Genomic DNA, 12367 nt, shown 5'->3' on the forward strand with positions numbered 1-12367 from the left:
GTTTTTGCCAGGTATGGAGAGAAATACGAGTGCATTCACTTAACCTGTGCTCAGATTTTATGAATTTAAAGTACAACACACTGCCTGGTTGAGAAAACTAAAATGAAACTATTGCTGCACAGTAGTTGCAGAAAAATAGACAGACAGGCATTGTGAGGTTGTTTATTTATTACCATTATGGAGGTACTTTATTTTCTCTGAAATGAGTGTAAATGTTATTTCAATAAAGAGAGACTGATAAATATGTAGTGTTATAGAGCTTAAGTAATATATTATTTCGTTTGTTAGTTTCCCCAATAATGGTCAGAGATTGGACCATTCTGGAGTAGATGGTAAACAAAGACTGTGAAAAGACTTTATGTGGATGAAATGGTCCTGGAAAGGTTATAAGAATTAGATACTAAAGGGGAGAAAGCCAAAAAAGCATTAAGTATTGAGGAACTAGTATCAGAGAGTATCAGATAAGGTGGCCAAGAAGAGAACTGAATCAAAATGATGATGGCAGAATGAGTGGCATCATGGGAAAGTAGAAGTGACAAAAAGATTGGAACAGAAGGAATAGCCTAAACATCCAGAACTGCAGGTCGATGAACACTGGTTCTCCTTACAAGTGCAAAGGGTCATTTTAATATCCTTTTGACCACCCACATACATGCAAGCAAAGCAGATTAGACCATCTTAGATATATGTCTGGAACCATGACTGCAATGTGCCTTAGAACGTTACAAAGCTTGCAGTCTGTTGAGTATGATCAGATGAATCTAAATGTTTCAGAAGTGGCAATTCAGCCTGATAAAACACCACTGATTGAAAGAATCCTGGAAAGCGTTCCCTTCCAATTACAGTGTGGTATAGAACATTTAATATTAGGGTTCAGTTGGAAATGGTCACTGTATACAGGATAATCCTTTAATTATAGTCTGCCTACCCCTCAGTTTTGACAGTCTCAGCTTTAAAGCAGCTATCTTGAGATGCTGACAGCTGTCATTCCTCAATCAGACAGTTGCTTTGTTAATAGTCCATTAAATGGGTATTGTCAGATGACATCAATCAAGTATGCTTCAGATTATGAAAAGTGACCCTACCAGTAGGGTCCTAATTGATAATGGGCAATAAGTAACCCGCATAGGTGTAGGTGTGTTTTGCAGTTTTTTAAATAAATTTATGTAGTATTACAAAAAAATAACATGATCCTTTTATAAGTATAGTAATAAAGTGCCTATAACTACGGTGGCTGGGCAGTGCAAATCGCAACAAATTAAAAAACCGCAACAAATTACAAAAAGCCCACAACAAAATACAAAAACCCCACAACAAAATACAAAAAGCCCACAACAAATTACAAAAAAAACACAACAAAATACAAAGACCCCACAACAAAATACATAACCCCCACAACAAATTACAAAAACCCCACAACAAATTACAAAAACCCCACAACAAAATACAAAAACCCCACAACAAATTAAAAATCCTTGAAGGAAAGGGATTGTCTGAAATACTGGAAGTGACACAACGATTAGCCTAATAGGGCTTTGGAGTGTGATGTCACGAGAGGGGGCGTGGCCAGGATTTTTGGTTGAGGCACCATGTTTCTGGGCCGAACAAAGCGCTAGCGAAAGAGGGAAAGTACACGGATAACACCAGCTATGGTTCGTACTTGCTGTGCGGTCGGTTGTAAAGTTAGATCGCACGACCGGCAAGGGAATAAGGTTAAAAAGGGTTTATCTTTTCATTCTTTCCCCACCTGGAAGCAACATGAGGAAGCTCATGTATCGGATGTTACCAAAAGAATGCGTCTAGTCTGGATAGCAGCTGTGAGACGAGCTGATATCCAGTTCTCTTCCATCTCCAAATATCTGTTGGTGTGCTCCAGACATTTTCATTCCCGTAAGTTATAGATATGTTCATATCAATCTTTATCCGGTCTTTAAGTCTGACGTCACTAGCCGTGTCTGGGCTCAAATTCCGCTGCACGTCCATAAATCACAGGATCACTGTGGCATCACTGAGAGTTGAAAAAACTATCTAAAGTCTTTCATCTGTAATAAAATGATCAGCGTTCTGCTCTACCATGTGTAACAATTGAGTTTATCATTCAGGCAACCATGAAAACGAAACGGAATACATGACATTTAATAGAGTTAGAAAGCAGGAAGTTAGCTCGCTAGCTTCCATCTAAATGAGGGATTTTGGAAACAAATTCAAACCTACAGCTCTGCTATCACTTCCAACATAAATGAAGACAGAAAACTAAACAGCAGTGACGTTTGTAGGGTACTGTGAGTAAAATGCGTTTGATTTTCTCCCGAACATTCAAATTAGTGCAATCATAAATTCATTCATGAGGTGCAAATTAGAGTGAGAACATGTGGAGGCTCTGGCTACGTTCACACTGCACGCGAAAGCGCATCAAATCCGACTTTTTTGACCGTATGCGACCCATATCCAATCATGGTATGACGGTGTAAAAACAGCACAAATCCGATATTTTCAAATCCGATCTGGGTCACTTTCGTATGTGGTACTTAATCCGATACATACCTGATGTTTTAGAAAGCGACTGCTGTTTGAACGGTCATGTCGCATTAAATCCGTCTTTTATTTCACTGACACAAAACATACGCCAATTATCAAGGTTCAAGGTTCAAGGTTCTTTATTTGTCACATGCATAGTTATACAAGTATAACATACAGTGAAATGTAGCCTGACACGCTCCTCGACATGTGCAAAAATGGGGGGGGGGGGCTGTAGAGGAAGAACATTTTATATATATATATATATATACACACACACACATTGGGTGAATGTGCAGTAGTAGCAGCAAGCAGGTGAATTCTGTACATTAATAAGAATAGACATTTGACTATTTTACAGGATGGACAATATAAACATATTTAAAATTAAAGGAATTTGAAATGTACATTGTTCCTTGGTTTAGTGTCTCCCAAACCACAATGTCATGTTCTGTGTGAGGATGCTCTCCACAGCGCCTGTATAGAAAATCCTGAGGATCTTTGGCGAGACCCTGAACTTCCTCAGTTGTCGTAGGTGATACAGGCACTGCCTAGCCTTTTTGGTCTGGGCCTGAATGTGGGCAGCCCATGTCAGGTCTGAGGACATGTGAACACCAAGATACTTGAAGCACTGCACCCTCTCCACTGGAGCTCCATTGATGATAATGGGCTTGTAGTCTCTGTGCTGACTCCTTCTGAAGTCCACCACCAGCTCCTTGGTCTTGCCGACATTCAGCTGGAGATGGTTGTCCTGACACCATGATGCCAGATTCTTCACTTCATCCATGTAGGCCGCCTCATCGTTGTTGGAGATGGCACCCAACACCACTGTGTCGTCAGCACACTTCACAATGGTGTTGGAGCCATGGGTGGCCACACAGTCTGAAGTGTAGAGGGAGTAGAGCAGTGGCGAGAGGACACATCCCTGAGGTGCTCCTGTGTTGATGGTGATGCTGTTGGAGAAGCACCTGCCCACCCTCACCACCTGAGTTCTGCCAATGAGGAAGTCCAACACCCATGCACACAGACGGCTGTTAAGTCCCAGATCCCTGAGCTTTGTGAACAGTCTGCAGGGCACTATTGTGTTAAACGCTGAACTGTAATCAACAAACAGCATTCGCACATAGTTACCCTGTTTCTTGTCCACGTGGCTGAGAGTGGTGTGTTTGACTTGGGCGATGGCATCCTCTGTGGATCTGTAGGCTAGAGAAGACATTGAGAACACATGAGTGCTTCGTGTGCATCCCGTGCAGATGTTAGTAAAACTGTTGGGAAGACAACGTGAACATTTTATTTATACTGTATAATAGGGCTGCTCGATCACGATTATTTTCACTGAAATTGAGATCGCGATTATTTGACGATATTTATTTAACCCTTTAAGACCTACTATAGAACCAAGTCCGCCAGAGCTTATATTATTTTTTTACATGTTGTAGTGCCATTTGTGGGAGCATTTCAAGTTGCTAAATAACTGTTATAGCCCATATTTTAATAATATGTATGCATTAAGTCCATAGTAACTACATTAATTGCAAAAAGTGCAATAAACTACAAAAGAATTTATATCGTTTTTGTTTTGTTTTTTTACATATATTTCTACTTGGAGAAATTTAAGAAGTTTATCCCTCAAAACTTTAAATACAAAAAAGTTGCAAAAAATAGTTTACAACAACAGGAAATTTATTTTGAGTGTCTTCATGGTTTTATTTTGGAGATACACCAATTTTTATATACTGCAGGAAAAACAAAAAAACAATCCTATGATGCAAATTTGCAAAGAAAACAGCAGGTGCATCAAAATAAACTATTTCCAGCAGTGCAATTTGAGTTCTAAGCATCCCAGAAACTATTCAGAAAAGTCAAACATGACCAGTAGAGGTTTTTAAGGCCTACAAGTAAAAAACTACATTTCCGCGAAAATGATGTCACTTCCGGTTTCGGCCAGGAAATGGCGGACATGCGACAGTTCGCGCTGACATCTGTTTCACTGTGGGAAGTGTTACGAACAGCTGATCGGATCGGCAAAGCGTGTTTCTGGAATATTATGTTTTTGTTCCTGCAAGCGCTTTTTATGCAATTTTTGCAAAGCTATATGTGGAAGGAAACCGTGACCGAGGACAAGCTGGCGGCATAAGATGTAAGTACAACTCCTCCGGTTTCATATGCAAAACAAATTATTGCGCTAGCTTACGTGGTTCAGGTTCTACAGGGATTTAAAAATAGTTACACAAAACGGAGCATGCTGCTCTGACCGGATTTAAAGGGTTAACAATGACTTTAAAAAATAATATAAAATAGTGTGCAACACCACTGAAGTTTTTTTTTTTTTTTACCTCTCTTTTCAACCAACAGCAGTCACTCTCCTCTCCAAATAACTTCTGCTTAGCTTTCCGAGCTTCCCTCGGGTCCTCTTAATCAGCAGTCTCCAACCTTTTTTGCGCCACGGACCGGTTTATGCCCGACAATATTTTCACGGACCGGCCTTTAAGGTGTCGCGGATAAATGAGGGAGGGGCTAATAATTGGCTCAGTCATTTTTAATGATCGTTGAAAGCCCAGATCGTAATCGTGATTAAAATTATATATCTTGCTTCCATGTTTGTGTTCTGTGTCACAAAAAATTTTTTTTTTACTATAATACATTGATTAATGACCTGCAGAATCTCCTTATCATATTACGTGTCCATAATTGTCACCTAAAGTCAAACTTTATGCTTTCTCCATCTTGAAAGTGATCACATCCTTGCATTACATACTTTAGGTTCATTTTCTGAAGGCAGGTTTCTGAAAGAGAACAGGCAGATTTGGAATATAACATGCAGCGTTCTATAGATGGATACATAAAAAAATGAAAAATTACATGTATGTGCTAACTTTCTAAATACTTTGTTACATTTATGATAAAATGGATTTGAAAGTAGATAAAACACATTTATGTCAGCCTTGGCTCATTAGAGTCCTTGTCTTTAAATTAACTTTGTATGTTTCAGGTACTGCACTCTCAAAGACTGAATGAAGCAGCATTGCAGCCATGGGTCATTGTGAGCATCACAGGGAAGGTTGAAGCCGCCCACTGCACCTGTATGGCCGGAGTCGCAGAGACCTGCACCCATGTCGCTGCTCTTCTGTTTAATGTAGAAGCAACAGTGCAGATCTGTGGCACAAGGACTGTTACAGATGCATACTGGGTTTTGCTGGGTAATATGACCAAGCTACAGCCAGAGGTTGGCCATAAGATAGACTTCTCCTCTTCAACTGCCCAAAAACGGCTCTGGATCAAAACATAAACAGACCATCCGTATTGAAAGGTAAAAGGAGCCGTCCCCAAAAACGAAAAATCCCAGCTGCTAATGTGGAGGAGTTGTCACTGCTATTGGAATCTTTGCTGGAGCACAGTAAAGCTGTGGGTTGTGGGAATGACCCATAATGTTTTATCTAGGGGTCTAGATTTATGCCTGAAGTGCACTGCCATGTAAATAATTTGCATTTACTGAATATGTACTGACTGAGTACCACTGTTCAAAAGTTGAATAAAGAAACAAACTAATTTTTGCTCTTTTTTAATTTTTTTATTAAAACCACTTTATAGACAAAATGTTTACACAAAATCATGACAGCATTTACACGATATCACCCACTACTAACGTTACTTTATTTACTATCAATTACTTCAATTTATCTTTTGAAAAATTACCGCTATTTATACAGCACAAGACTTAAGAATATTTAACAGGAGCAGGTTTCATTTTTCCCTGGTTTTATTATCACACTGTTCACCAAAACGGCAGCAAACCTTCACCATCTTATCCAGAAGGGTCACCTCTTCACCCTCACATGGAAGAAGTAATCTGATTGGCATGGTGGTATGTTTGAAGCAGGTCCCTTGTGTAGCGCTGGAACCCAGTCACGATGTCATCCTTGTCATAGGCTGGTTTGCCAGCAATAATGCCAAATAATTAGCAAGTCTATAAATAGAAGGTAGTTCTGCAAAATCACTCAGTAGGATGTTTTTTTCTAATTTGCTATGACCTCAGAGTGCATCGAAAATAAAACTAATAGGCTATAAAGAGTGATATGAACATATTTAGAACTTACCGGAATGAAAATGTCTGGAGCACCAACAGATATTTGGAGATGGAAGAGAACAGGATATCAGCTCGTCTCACAGCTGTTATCCAGGCTAGACGCCTTCATTTGGTAACATCGATACACGAGCTGCCTCATGTCGCTTCCAGGTTGGGAAAGAATGAAAAGACAAACCCTTTTCAAGCTTATTCTCTTGCCGGTCGTGCGATCGAACATTGCAGCGGACCACACAGCAAGAACGAACTATGACTATGCTTTCGCTCCTTTTTAACTTAGACCCCCAAAATGGTGGATCGGGCCAAAATCCTTTCCACGCCCACCCCCGTGACATCACACTCCAAAGCCCTATTAGGCTAATCGTTGTGTCACTTCCAGGATTTCAGACAATCCCTTTCCGTCAAGGATTTTTAATTTGTTGTGGGGTTTTTGTATTTTGTTGTGGGGGTTTTGTAATTTGTTGTGGGGTTTTTGTATTTTGTTGTGGGGTTTTTGTAATTGGTTGTGGGCTTTTTGTATTTTGTTGTGGGGGTTTTGTAATTTGTTGTGGGGGTTTTGTAATTTGTTGTGGGCTTTTTGTATTTTGTTGTGGGCTTTTTGTATTTTGTTGTGGGCTTTTTGTAATTGGTTGTGGGCTTTTTGTATTTTGTTGTGGGCTTTTTGTAATTGGTTGTGGGCTTTTTGTATTTTGTTGTGGGCTTTTTGTATTTTGTTGTGGGCTTTTTGTAATTGGTTGTGGGGTTTTGTTATTTGTTGTGGGTTTTTTTTAATTTGTTGCGATTTGCACTTCCCAGCCACCGTATATAACTAACCACACACCAACTGAAAATAAAACTCAAAAAAACTCCAAAGTTCCACACCGTGCATCAGCCCTAGACTCCTGGGTAAATGTTCAGAAGATGATTTATGGAACCAGTCATCCCAATGTCCAGTGCTAACTATTGTTTCTCTTTTTTTTATGGAGAGCACACAAATATGAATGCTTTTTTTCACAACCACTATTTAATAAAGTGATTGTTGTCTACTGAGTTGCTACTGGAGGAGTCCCCTATTTTACATGTGGGGTTCCTGACCCCCTATTGACAACATTTTGGGTGGTGCATCACATCCATGCAACCTTACTGAACTTCATTCACCTTCAGCTTCATTGTGACCAATGTGCAAGGGGATACAAGTATACCCAATGCCTTTCCTCCAGGTCAGCTCCAGTTTTTGCCCCTCACCAGAAGATTGGTTTCAGATCTCAAGCTCTGCATTGCGATTTCGACTATATTTAGCCAGGATCTCTCAAACTCGCACCCTAAAGGCAACCTTGACAGTTAGCAATTGGATCACCAGGGTCTGTGTCTACTGGCACCCAACCCCTATAGCACTGGGTGGTGGGCCCAAGTTATTAATTCAAGCTGCTGGGGCCCATGTACTAAAGTCTGGCCGCCTGGTTTTCCCCTTGAGTCCCCCTCTCAGCAGGATAACTTTATCCCTTGTTTGCTTTCTGTTCATGGGTGCTTTCCAAAATGCTATCTGTCTGACATCTCAAACAGGTCAGACAAATAGCAGGGAGACCCTATCAAGTCCAAATTGCCCCTGATAATACAGCTCCTTGGATCATAAGGGCACACAAACCCCGCCATCATGGTAAGGTGGCGATTAATGCAGAAGAAATTACATCCTGATGTAAGAACTGCTTCGATATTGTTTAGCTTTTTATTGATGGGCATACTGGGTTAAAAACAATTTAATTGCTCTTTAAGTCTCACCTGATTAAATTAATTGCAGTGATTTCATCAAATTAATTCTACAATTTGAAATGCTGATGAAATTAGACCCATAATATTCCTATTTAGGTTTATTATTTGCCCATTCACAAAGATTTCTGCAGGCTCTCTAGTGTTACCATAGTTTACCCTGCTTTGCCCTTTGCTTTCGTTTTCTCTCTCCAACACACCCACACATTCACGCTTCGGGTACAGTTGTCTTCAGTGGCCTGTGATTGAGTTGACAAATGTGCTGTGGAGAAGCACTGACAATATATACCCACCTGGTCTCATGGTGAAACCTGCAGGCTTTTCTACCCAGCACTCCTTTCACCCCATCAATCATAGCCAAAATGTGAGGTGGCTATCATTCTCAGTAAAAAAATAAACAAAGAAAAGGCTGGCTCACAGTCATCATTATGTGCATCACTCTCTATCATCATTTTCCTCACTGATGCTATTAGGTGATATATTTAGATTGCAGGTGGGTCTCAGTGAGGATTAACTTTAAAAATATACTTGTGAAATAGCCTACCGCTTCTACAGCAGCTGTCTTTACAGCCGATGCTCTTTTTTTTTTCCAATTCATGGAACATAACCAGAGCTGGACCAGTCCTGTCAGACTCAGACATGGAGAAAATCATCCTCACCTTTGTGTCTTCACGCCTGGCCTGCTGTCACAGTCCTCAGGCAGGCTGCAGTAAGGCCACTGCACCAGCTGAGAATGCTGCCTGCAGGCTTCACCACAGCTCCCACATCACTCCCTTCCTGACTCTACTTTCACAGGAATGAGTTAGATAACCCTTCACAAATCGCATATCAGTCATGCCATGGTGTTGCTCCAAGTTCTATACAGGAGTACCAATTATGCACCTTTAACCTGAGGTCATCTAAAGATGGCCTTCTCTATTTAGGTTCAAATCAAAAGAAGATTTAATTTCTTTGTGTGAAAGAAAGAAAATTTTAAGCAAAAAAAAAAAAAAAACTGACTGGGTTTGTTAACTATCCTGTCCACCTAATATTTTCAATCTTTCAGATGAACTGCATATGAAAGATGGACATAGCTTCAAAGTCTACCTTGTGACTGACATATTGCTATTCTATGATGGTGACATGTTTGTTGGGTTCTTAGACAGATCCACCCTTTGGTTTCAAAACACAAAGACAATGACATCAAAAGCCATCAGCTCGAGCTGCTTGGACCTCAGGTTGACTACTGCTAAAAAAGTATATTTGCATAAAATCCATAACTTGTACCTAATTTTGCATCTTTCTTTAAAAGGCAAATTATTTTCTCAGTGGTGGACTGTTGCCCGATAGCAAAAATCTCAGCTGGGCCTTTGTGTGTAGAGTTTGCATGTTCTTCTTGTGCGTGCCAAACATATGCATGTTAGCTTAACTGATCATTCTACTTTAACCACAGATGTGAAGTAAATAAAGTGCTCTATGAATGTATGCTAAGAATATGTCTTGTAGTCTGAAGCGCTGTATAAATGAAAGTACATAACACTGAAGTAAAGATTTCTCACCAGAAGTTCCAGACTGATCTCCATTAAGGAACAAACCACAGGAGTACAAATAAGTACACTCTGCAAACGGTACAATGCTGGTACGTCAGAGCGTAAAGCTCCAGTGAAAAGCCATTTTAGCCTGAAAGGCATAAGCTAGTTTTTCTAACATGAAAGTGCTTGAAGGATTTGGGGAAGCAAGTTTTATGTTACTGTACTTCACAACTACTTGATGAATGAAAAGAATAGAGCAACATATGGGTGCATATAATGTACTATTACACTGTTTAGCATAATTAAAGGAACACTTTGAAAACACATCAGATCTCAATGGGGAAAAATCCTACTGGAATCTATACTGATGTGACTTTGTAATGTGTTAGGAACAAAAGGATGTCACATCATTATGTAGAAATAAAACTAAGTAGTTTGTATGGCCCCAACATGCTTCTGTGCATGCCTGACAACAGTGCATGATCCGAATAAGCCAACAGATGGTGAGATTTCCTTCCAGATCTGGAACAAGGCATCACAGTCTGGACAGTCTGAGGTACAACCTGGCGACATTGGATAGACGGAAACATAATGTCCCAGGGGTGTTCTGATGGATTTAAGTCAGTTGAGCATGGGTGCCAATTAGTGCTATCAACTCCTACATCCTCCAGGAATTGTCTGAATACTCTTGTCACATGAATCCCGAAATTGGTGCGCGTCAGCAAGAACCCAGAACTCACTGCACCAGCAATGGTCTGACAGTGAGTCCAAGGATTTCATCCTGATACCTATTAACAATCAGGATGCTGTTACCTACACTGTCCCAAAAAATAGTAATGTCAAATGATTTTACTGTGTATTTTACAGATGTGTACTGTTTTTCTGGAATAGCATTACATTTACATAAGTAGACTGTGATCTGACACGTCAAATGTAAAATAACATAACATCACTGTAAATGTAATAAAACACAATTTACTTGTTTGTTAAATATATTTTGTTGTACATATGCATATTTAGATCGTAAAAATACATCCAGAAATGTCTCCCATCATGCCTTGGGGCATGTGTTGCTGTTTAGATGTTCTTGTTTTATTGTTTATGGTTACGTTACGTTTAACTGTTATCTTGAATGTTGTGTTTACGCCGTGGTGCAGCGTCACTGACAGTTGTTGTTTTGTAGAGAGAGTGCTGTACCATGAGTGACTTCTGTTGTGCTGTTGTTGAACCTTGAGGCATATTGTAGCACCACAAGTGTTTTAATAAAGAGCTCCCCCTACCAGCTTGGGGTTAAATAACAAGCTCAATCTCTCTCTGTGAGCTTCTTTGTTAAGATTTCTCTGCATGCCACAATGTAAAACATTGCTCGGACACGCTGTGCCAATTACATAATTTGAAAAAGAAATGTAGAGGTAGGAATTGCAATTAATATAAATAACATGACGCTACGCATCGGCCAATGAATGTGAACTAACAACAAGGTCGCGGGTATGGCTGCGACCGTAGGAAAAAACCCTAATATGAAGGTATTTTACTGTGCATTTCACAGTAATGTTCTGTTCTTCTAGAATATCATTAAAGTTACGTAAATAGACTTTGACTTCACATTTTGAATGTAAATTAACGTTAAATCACTGTAATGTAATCAATGTAATACAACATAATTGTCATGATTATTAAATGTATCTGTCTGTACATATGCATATTTAGATTGTTAAAATACATTCACAAATGTATCATGATTTCACAAATATCTGTCCGTTATTTGAAAGATTGAACTGTTGAATTCAAATGTAATGCTATGGAAAAGTATATAACATGATCCCTATAAGCTTGTGTTACATCACATAAGTATTATTGTCGCTGCTAGTTAGGCCGTTCGTGGCTCATGAGTTGGCATTTTGCCTTGTGATCAGAAGATTGCCGGTTCGCGCCCTGGCTCCGACACTCTCCGTCGTTGTGTCCATGGTCAAGACTCTTCACCTACCGCCTACTAGTGATAGCCAAAGGGGCCGATGGTGCGATATGGTAGCCTCGTCTCTGTCAGTCTGTCCCAGGGCATGCAATCAATTATTACGTAAACCAACTGTTAACTGTATATTCTGTACATTTACGTATTATGATTCATATTTCCACATTCAGTGACCTTGTTTATAGGTAATTTCATTGTTTGATCGCGTAAAAATGTTCCTAATTTAATGTCTAAAAGCACTTGGAAAAGGCAGAATCCCATGTCAAATTAGCGCAACAAACTCTGTTTTCATTACTGAAAATACCGTATTTTTATGGGACAGTTATTTTCTGTTATTTTACAGTCGTATTTTTGGCGCCCCAGCTGCCGGAATATTACCGTTTTTTTAAGATGTTTTTTTTTCCTATTTATAGGTGGTTTCATTGTTTAATCACATTAACATGTTCCCGATTTAATGTTTAGCGGCACTTGAAAAAGGCGAGATCCCATGTCAAATTAGTGCAACTAATTGTATTTTCATTACTGGAAATAACCGTA

Source organism: Astatotilapia calliptera, chromosome 2, assembly GCF_964374335.1.
Source record: "Astatotilapia calliptera chromosome 2, fAstCal68.1, whole genome shotgun sequence".
Taxonomy (NCBI): domain Eukaryota; kingdom Metazoa; phylum Chordata; class Actinopteri; order Cichliformes; family Cichlidae; genus Astatotilapia; species Astatotilapia calliptera.